Source organism: Nannochloropsis gaditana, assembly GCF_000240725.1.
Source record: "Nannochloropsis gaditana CCMP526 unplaced genomic scaffold scaffold377, whole genome shotgun sequence".
NCBI classification, from domain to species: domain Eukaryota; class Eustigmatophyceae; order Eustigmatales; family Monodopsidaceae; genus Microchloropsis; species Microchloropsis gaditana.
The window spans coordinates 1-9,476 of record NW_005803576.1 but is presented as its reverse complement, the minus strand read 5'-3'; positions in this window follow the sequence as shown (position 1 = coordinate 9,476).

Genomic DNA, 9,476 nt, shown 5'->3' with positions numbered 1-9,476 from the left:
GATGTCGAACATCTCCAGCATGCGGACGCGCACGAAACACTCTTGCATGACGAAGGAATGCCGAAGCCGCCACTCGTGGAAAGACGAGGTCAGCGGGGGCGCATGGGGCGTGCCAAGCGCCGGGGCGGAGGGCGTCCAAGGGCCTCGGCCCGTCTGCTCCCCCCCCACCTCCTCCTCCTCCCCCAACAGCCCTGCCAACCATGGCATCAGGACCGCGTCTCTCCACGCCTCCACTCGCCGCAAGCACGGTTCATCGTACACGCCCGCGCAAGTCCTCTCGATGTAATTCTCTGTTTCTCTCTTGACTACCGACGTGATGGTGGACTGCACCAGTGGCAGCCAATGCAAGCGCCGCAGTGCCTTCAACGCAGTTTCCACCTCCTCCGCATGGACCCCCCAATCCTCCCAAGCTCCTTCGTCCTCTTCATACCCTGCATCATCCGCTTCTTCCGCACTCATCATTATGTCTCCCTCCTTGCTTCCCTCCTCCCCGTCCCGCCCTTCCCGCCGTTGCCGCCTTTGCCGCCTCCACTGCCAATGCCATGCTCGTAGAGACGTCTCGAAGAAGGCGGCCCACCAATCATAAAACTCGTCAGGGGCTGTGTTAAATATAAAAGCGGCTAAGCGTGTCCGCAGCATATCTTCCAACCGCCCCGCCTCGGCAGGCACAACGAGCTCCGCAACCATGGCGAGTTTTGCTCTCCGCTCCCGCAATGCCTGATCTGCGTACGAGAGGGCAGCGCCCATGTATCCTATGACCCAGTGCGAGGAAACACGTCTATGCTCCTGCATTTCTGTTATGTTTTCTGCTTCTTCACGACCGGCACCGACATCGTCGAAATGCTCCCAGAATGCGGGCTTGACCACGCGGGCGAGCTCGTGATCCATGCAGTCGGCCACATATTCCACCGCCAGGCTTCCGAGTCCCGCCTTTTGTAAAAGGCGCAGAGCATGACGTGGAACGACTGATTCCATCCAAGCTTTTGCAGAGCTCCCCTCTAGCTGCACGTTATCGTTGTGACATTGACCTTTTGACGGGAAAAGGAGGTGTCTGTCAAGCGCTTCGTAGACTTCCACCCAGGCGTCCTTGACCGCTTCCATTCCCGCTTCGTCGTCGTGCATGGGAGAACATGACGAAAGAAAGGCTGCGGGGGCCATCACCAGTGTCGCCAGATGCCTCTTAAATGATCCTGCCTCAATAATCAGGGTCGCTGCCTTGCCGTCGCTTTCCACTTGTCGCACGGGGACATTCAAGTGCGTCTTCTGTCTCTTCGCCGACCTGCTGAGGCTACCTCACCAAATGGACGGTAATTGACAAATTGTGTCAATTATGAACAGTAAGTCTGAGCTGTAAGATGATGTGTATAGACAGGAGGCTGCCTGTTTGTACGTATGTCGTGTGTGCCCGGACAAAGACATCGTCCGGGAGCTCCTCGACCTCTCTTGCCGTTACCGGGGCCGGCCGGGAGGTTAGCTGTGGCCCATTTTAGAGGACCAAAATTAAAACATTTGGAAGCACTTAAGGATGGCCACAGAGTGCATCTGGGGGACGTCTATCTCAAAATTTTATGCTTTGATACTATGTGAACATTGATGTAGCTCAAGCTTTGCTCCACATTTCAAGCACCGCAGATTTAGAATGAAGAAAAATATTTTCCAAAAGAATCATTCTCCCAAAAAGAAGGCAGCTCTGACCACCAACCATGGCCCTGGTCCACTTACCACGTCTTTCGTTTCAGAAAACGATAGCTCTCCTACTAATAATTTGATTTTAGCCTCATCCTTGCCCGGTGGTAGCAGCCATAATATGCCTTTCGAAGCTGAAAAAGTGACGACATTTGTCAAGCCCCGGCACCAATTATCACTTTCTGAAGCTGAACTCAAAGAAGATATTCCACGGACGTTAACCACAGTTGACCCTAATCAACATAGTAGTTTAGTAGTATACAGTTACAAGGAGAGGGCTTTCAAGGCTGAGCCGGCCAGCAACCAGCCTGATCCATTCACTATCCACTTTGCCTTAGAGGGTACCGCTCTACACAAGGATAGTGTCGAAGCAAAGCAGCAGGCGCAATGGGAGCAGAGGCGTGAGAATGAATGGGAGCAAGCTCGAAATCAAGCCTTGGAAGAGGCAGTTGAGGCAGGAGAAGAGGCCTTTTTCGACGATGGGAAGGCCAAAAGGGGTATGCGTGGGGGATTCAAGTACTGCGAGCGGGCAGCGCAGACGACTCATCTATCGACCAAAGACAAGAGCGTAGGCTCAGAACCTCCACCTGTTCTATTGTTTTCTGCGACATGTAACCAGTGGGAGATATACGACGCCTATCTTGACCAGTACCGGAAGCAATGCAAGCAACAACACGTAAACAGCCTCGCGAAAGACGTCCCCAGTGGTTCAGTGATCAATGTCATGCACGCCCTTCCCGAAAGTAAGGGCATCCAGACTGTGCATTCAGATAAGCTGCTAAGATCACTAGAGATGTTGGAGAGGATTCTCACGCATAACGCGGAAGACGATGTATACCATGACTTTAAGTATTTTGACGAAACATCAGACGCTTCTCGAGCACAAGGATCCTTGCTCCCTTTGTGGCATTTCACAACAGAAAAAACACGGAGGAAGCAAGTCACAGCCTTGGTATGGAATCCTTATTACAACGATTTGTTCGCAGCAGGATACGGTAGCTACGATTTTCTTAGGCAAGGCGGAGGGCTCATTTGCTGCTTTTCTTTGAAAAATACAGCAACGCCACAATACGTTTTCTCGGTGGAGGCAGGGGTTATGTGCCTAGATTTCCATCCCGAACACCCGTTTCTTTTGGCTGTGGGTTGTTACGATGGCAGCGTCCTCGTGTTCGATGTCCGCAACAAGGTCAACGCTCCTGTGTACGCCTCGAAAGTCACCACAGGAAAACACACTGATCCTGTCTGGAAAGTACGATGGCAGACATTGGAAGAAGGACTATTGGGGGGAAGCTCTTCAGCAAATCGAGAGCTTTGCTTTCTTTCTGTGGCTGCCGACGGCCAAGTGGTGGCGTGGCTCTTGTCTAAAAATGAACTGAAAATGGAGCCTCTCATGCAGCTCAAGCTGATCCGAGGCTGTGGTATATCCTCCGTAATTTCCTCGTCGTCATTCAGCTTTATGGACAACACTACGCGCAGAAACAGCTGGGGTCTTGATGGCTTTGACGTGGAGGGTGAAGCATTTCGCCTTCCGACGACTACAACAGATCTAGCGAGTGGATCATGCTTTGACTTCAGCCCTCTTCCCGGACAAGGACATCTCTTCTTGGTTGGTACGGAGGAAGGGACCATACAAAAGTGCTCAAAAACGTATACAGGCCAGTATCTGACGACGTACAGAAATGGCCACCATATGGCCGTGTATGCGGTTCGTTGGAATCCCTTTCACCCAAAGCTCTTCCTATCTTGCTCCGCTGACTGGACTGTCAAGCTGTGGGACCACACCCAATCAAGCGCCCCTCTCTTGTCATTTGATCTGGCCAATGCAGTTGGGGATTTGGATTGGTCGCCAGTCTCTTCCACTTCTTTCGCTGCTGTCACGAGTGACGGTCGCGTTCAAGTCTTTGACTTAGCGGTGAACAAATACGAACCTATCTGCCTTCAAAAAATAGTGAAACGCGCGAAACTTACTCATGTAGCGTTTAATGTACATGAACCCGTGCTGTTGGTCGGAGATGATAGGGGTGACTTGACTTCTTTCAAGCTCTCGCCGAATTTACGCAACCGACACGAGCCAAAGGATGAGGCCGGGAATGTTCTCCCTCACGACACAGTGCGACTACAATTTAATAATGTGGAAAAATTCTTGGCGTCGGTCATTCGTAAAGAAATTGAAAAATAGGATTGCAAGGTGCCCGTGCACCTTATCTACATGTACGTGATCATGGTGAAAGAATCGAACAAAAAGATTTCCGGAGACTAAAAAACTCGATCGTGGATTTTTAGGATGCTTGCTGGCCAAAAATCAGTTTGTTTATCGTAAGAGGGAAAACGGCGGACTCCTATTCCACCTGATATCTCTTTTCTTTCACCCTTAAATAATGTACATGTCGAGTTTAAAACGAACACATGCACGCCTAGGGTACCTGGCAAACATTTTGGAAAAATATTAACAAGAAGAGAAGCATTTTTGTACCACGTTGGATTTCAACAAGGGCTCACGAAAATGCAATCATAGATGCATACAAAATGACGAGGAAAAGTATGCGAACTCGAGGCCTTTTCTCGCAATTGCCGTATCATTCAACGTACATGTTGCTCAGAGAACGGCACTTTGCGTCTTCATTGTAGTCGTCGATATTTTTTCTGTTCTTACCTTTTTTTCCCAAAATATTTGTTCCAGCAGCATCTTGGTCGAGGCAGCCCTAAATTAGTGAGAGATGTTTGACTTGTGGGTACTTTTGCGCGCGGAAAGACTATAATTGGAAGCCAATGCTGCATAAGATGCAGTTTATCTAGCATTTATTACTCTTGGTGACGGAGGAGACTTCAATTACCGTGATTCTTCTTGAGCGCTCCTCGTCTTCCCCGTCCCTTCCTTAAAAGTACCCGGAGCGAGCCCTTCCGCCGACATCGATCTCATGGTTTGTCCTTCATTTGCATTCGTAATGAAATGAAAACAAGCCCCCTGTTTCCGGCAAGAAAATGATAGAGCTTCTGTATTTCCGCTCTGAAATTACGAAATCAAATATTCTTGCCTTTTAAATCCCGTAAATGTGCGAAGCCCCCACGCGCATGAGTTGAAGTTTCCCAGAGCAATAAAACAAACAAAAGATGAATCGTCCGACGTTAAAAATGATACTTACTTGTCTCACGCTGTAAAATGCCAACAAATATATAGATCTGGCTCCTCCGCAGCCAACCGATGCGATGCTTGCGCGGCGGCGCCTCCACGTCTTGGACAAACATCTCTCACTGGCCCGCAGAGGCCTCTCTGCACAGGCCTCCTCGGGTGGAGTCCGCATCGATTTAGGGAGTGGGGTCCATGTCGTCAAGCGCCTACCTCGAAATCCTGAATTAGTACCCAGAGGGTACTTGGGAAACCTGTCTCAGCTTTCGGAGGTAAAGTAATGAAAAGTGGAAGTATACGGTGTATTCAGTGCATACGGCATAGAGGAAAAACTTGCGAGAAAATTGTTGATCTTGCGTTATATCGATCGGATGTCCAACTCGGCCTGCGCCACATGCGGCCTTTATTAATTTATCAGTCCATATTTTGCTCTTCTTGTGTGATAGGAGACCCTGAACCACCTCCGGTGGATGGCGCAGAAGGACCGGTTGGGCCAAGACTGTTTCCTCCTCGGGGGCCCGGGGCCTGTGCGTCGCTGGCTAGCCCTAAGCTACTGCGAGCTGGCTGGTCGGGAGGTAGACTTTATGACACTGTCGCGCGACACCACGGAGTCAGACTTGAAGCAACGACGGGAGATCCTGCACGCGAATGCCCTTTTCGTGGACCAGGCCCCGGTGCGGGCGGCGCTGCATGGGCGGGTGCTGATCATCGAGGGCATCGAGAGGGTGGAGAGGAACGTGCTGCCGACCCTGAACAACCTGTTGGAGGACAGGAGCATGGCGTTGGAGGACGGGCGTTTCATCATGAAGTCCAGTGGTGAGTGCGGTAGGAGAGGGCCTGGGGGTCGTGGGTGGGATGGTGCGAGGCGTGTCACGCCGTGAGAGACGCAGACGCCTTTTTGAGAGTGAGCGGGCATCAACATCACGTCTTCACGCCTCCCCTTAAATCCCCGGCCCCTGGCAGGCTACATGCAGCTCCTGGCGGCGGGCCACTCCGAGGCCGACCTCCGAACCCGGGGCCTGCTCCCTTGCCACCCCGACTTCCGCGTCCTCGCCCTCGGTGTCCCCGTTCCTCCCTACAAAGGCCGCACGCTCGACCCTCCTCTTCGATCCCGCTTCCAGTGTCGGGCGGTCGACTCGAGCCTGTCGGGAGACCCTCTGGGGGCTTCCACTGTAACAGGTCCTCTCCCTCGGGCGCCCTCTCTACCTGCTCCACCGCCAAGTGCTATTCCCTCTTCGTCTGATCCTTGCCCACAGAACTTTTCTCTCGATCGACCCGCGCCGGCCGTGGACCCTCAGATCGTTACTTTCGTGGAAACGCTGCGGCAGCTCCGGGCGGGCGCCGGCGGAGGCGGGCAGGGAGTCGGCGCGAACTTCCCTATCTTTCCTGTCTGGAATCTGCCCCATCTCAACGACCTGCTGGTCCGCTTTCCTGGATGTGGACGTGGCCAGGTTCTAGCGCGCACCTACCCCTACATGTATGCCGCATCATCCCCCCTTTCGTATGAGCGGCAAGAGCCGCTGCAGCAACAGCTAAGGCCTTCGTCGCCGTCCCGCCCTCGGCGCTCCAAGGGATCCAGGACTAGAGAGGGCGAGAACAATAATAAAGGTGGGCTGATGGGTCTGGCAGGGAGGCTGGGTGTGGACAACATGAGCGTGGGACCTCTGTTCGAGGCGGTAGAGGCAATGGCCACACACGAGGAGCCTTCGAAAGGACTATGCGCCAGACGGCGAGTGCGCCTGCAATTTGAGGGCGGGATTGAGGCGACGGCCGAGGCCGGGGAGTTGGCCCCTTCTAATACCCCCTTATCCCTCTACGCGCCCGGAGGTGGGGTTGCGGGGAAGGAGGAGGGGAGGGAGAGAAAAGAGTACTTCGTGGAGACCCCCACGACGAGGGCCATTCTCACGGGCATGCTCCAGGAGCACGCCTTGGGCAGAGACGTCTGCCTACTGGGCGAGAAAGGCGTGGGGAAGTCCCGCCTCGCTCAGCTGTTCGGGCATCGACTCGGGTACGTCCCGGAGGTCTTCCCTTTGTTCAGGGACCTGACACCGCGAGATCTGCTGCAGCGGCGCGGGACGGACGGGGAGGGGAACACCCAGTGGGAGGACTCCCCCCTGGTGAGGGCGGCGAAGGAAGGGAAGCTGGTGATCTTGGACGGTATCCACAGGCTGCACGCGGACACGCTGGTAAGCCTGCAGCGACTTGTCTTGGACCGGGAGGTGGAGCTCTACGACAGGACGCGGCTGGTCCTGGGGGCCGGGGAGGGAGGCGATGGGCGAGGCAGGGGGGGGAAGCCGGGGCTTTCGGACGGAGGCCTGCGGGTCCTCCCCCTTCACCCGTCCTTTCGGATCGTGGCCCTGGGCCAGACCGACCCATCCCCGCTCTCCTCCGCGTCGGCTCTCTCTGTTCCCTGGCTGCAGCACGAGATCGTTCCCCTTTTCAGCTGGCTGTCGCTCCCGCCCTTGACAGCCTCCGAACACGATCATTTGCTCCACGAGGCCTTCCCTTCCCTTCCTCCCTCGCTCCGCCATGCCCTTCTGGAAATCGAAGCAGGCTTTGGCAACCATGAGACAGAGGGGGAGCAAGTATCCCTGTCCACCCGCCAGCTCGTGCGACTGGCTCGGACCCTGGTGGCGGTCGTCGGGGAGGGAGGTCCGGAAAGGGAGGAGCGAGCGCGGGCGACCTTGCCAGTCCTGATGCACGAGACGCTGATGACCGCGTTCGCCACAGGCCAGGTCAGAGAGGTGGTGGAGGATGTCCTGCAAAGGGCGGGCTTGAGCATGCCGAGCAAGGGGTGTCGGCGCACGCCTGATAGCAAGAGCAACGGGAGCCCCAGTGCCTTGACCATCGAGACAACACCAGACACGGTACGGATTGGCGATGTCAGCGCTCCCCGTTGCCGTGCGCAGCAAAGGGAGCTGGTGCCCAACCCGACCCCGTTCTTTGACAACCCCCGACACGTGCAGCTGCTGCAGCGGCTGTTGGTGGACTGGATCGCCGGCGAGAAGGCCATCTTGCTCGTGGGAAACCAGGTAAAGGACTAGAGGGGGCCTGTGGAAAGGAAGATTCGAGAGCGTCCCTGTCATTTTCTATTCTTACGTTCCCCTCTCCTTCTTTCTTCTCCCATATTGATCGTGACAGGGCGTGGGTAAGAACAAACTTGTGGACCGCCTCCTTCAGCTCCTGGATGCAGAGCGAGAGTACATCCAACTCCACCGCGACACGACACTCCACTCTCTTACCCTCGTTCCTGCGCTTATAGACGGAAGGATCACTTACGAAGACTCCCCCTTGATCCGAGCCGTCGAACAGGGCCGAGTGCTAGTCGTAGACGAGGCAGACAAGGCGCCCGCTGAGGTGGTGCTGGTGTTGAAGGGCCTCCTGGAGGATGGTTACTTGCTCTTGCCGGACGGGAGGAAAGTCATGGCGGGCACCGATCGGGAAGGTGGCATTGCGAGCGTGGGCGAAGGCACCAGCGCTCGCCAGAAGAAAGGCGAGAAGGCCGTCATCCCCATTCACCCCGACTTCCGGATGATCGTGCTTGCGAACAGGCCCGGGTATCCGTTCTTAGGAAACGATTTCTTCGCGACGGTGGGCGACGTGTTCGCCTGCCATGCCATCGAGAACGCCGACGTGGACTCGGAGGAGCAATTGCTCGCTGCGTACGCCCCCTCCCTCCCTCCCTCCCTCCATCGCCGCCTCGCCCTGTGCTTCGCTGACCTGCGGGAGCTCTATCTGGAGGGTGTCATCCTCTACCCCTACTCGGTCCGGGAGGCGGTGGCCGTTGTCCGGCATTTGGAGGCCTTTCCCCAGGATGGCGTGGGCGCTGCGCTGAATAACGTCTTAGATTTCGATGTTTTCTCCCAGGAGGAGACGCGGGAGATCTTGGCTCAGGTGTTTCAGTCGCGGGGCATCCCCTTGACGTCGGGGCTGGTGGTGGAGGGAAGAAGTGGAAGCTCTGAGGAGGGTAAAATACCACCGGTTGAAGTAGCGAGTCCGCAGCCTTTGCCCCCCGTGGAGGTTGTGGGGTCGTGGAAAGAGGAGAGAGGAGAAAGGGGGAAGGGGGTGGACTTGTGGGCGGAGGTGGTGCAAGGGAGGGCGTGGCAGTTGCCGGCGTCCGTGTGGGGATCGTACGAGGTGGAGACGTCGCGACTGTCGAGATTCTCCGAGGAAGTGGCCTGCGTAAATGTGGGCAAGTGGGTGCGGGGACGGGGAGGAGGAGGAGGAGGGGAGGGCGCGTCCCTGTCAATGGCTGCGACCATGGGCATGGGGAGTGGCGGCGAGACGGACCTGCACGTCCTGGCCTCGGACCCCTTCCGTCTCCTATCCTTCTACGACCTGGGGGGCGGCGGGAGCGGCAGCAGGGCACTGCGGCGCCTGGAGCTCTTCCCCGGGCCTTGGGGTAGCATGCTGGATGACACTCCCTACGTCTTCCCCGTTCCTTGCCCCTCTGCGGTCCCCTCCCAGGGAGACAGTGGGGAGGGCGGAGGAGACTGGGTCGGTGTTGTCTTCCCCCGTAAAAGGTACGTGCTGCTACTGCCGGCATCGGGAGCCCTGTCCGAAGGGGAAGCACAGCGCCTGGACCTTCCCCGACCCGGCTCTGCGTCTCCCGCGACTGCTCTCTCGCCCGCACTGGCGGCCTGGGGGGGATCGACCGCCAGCG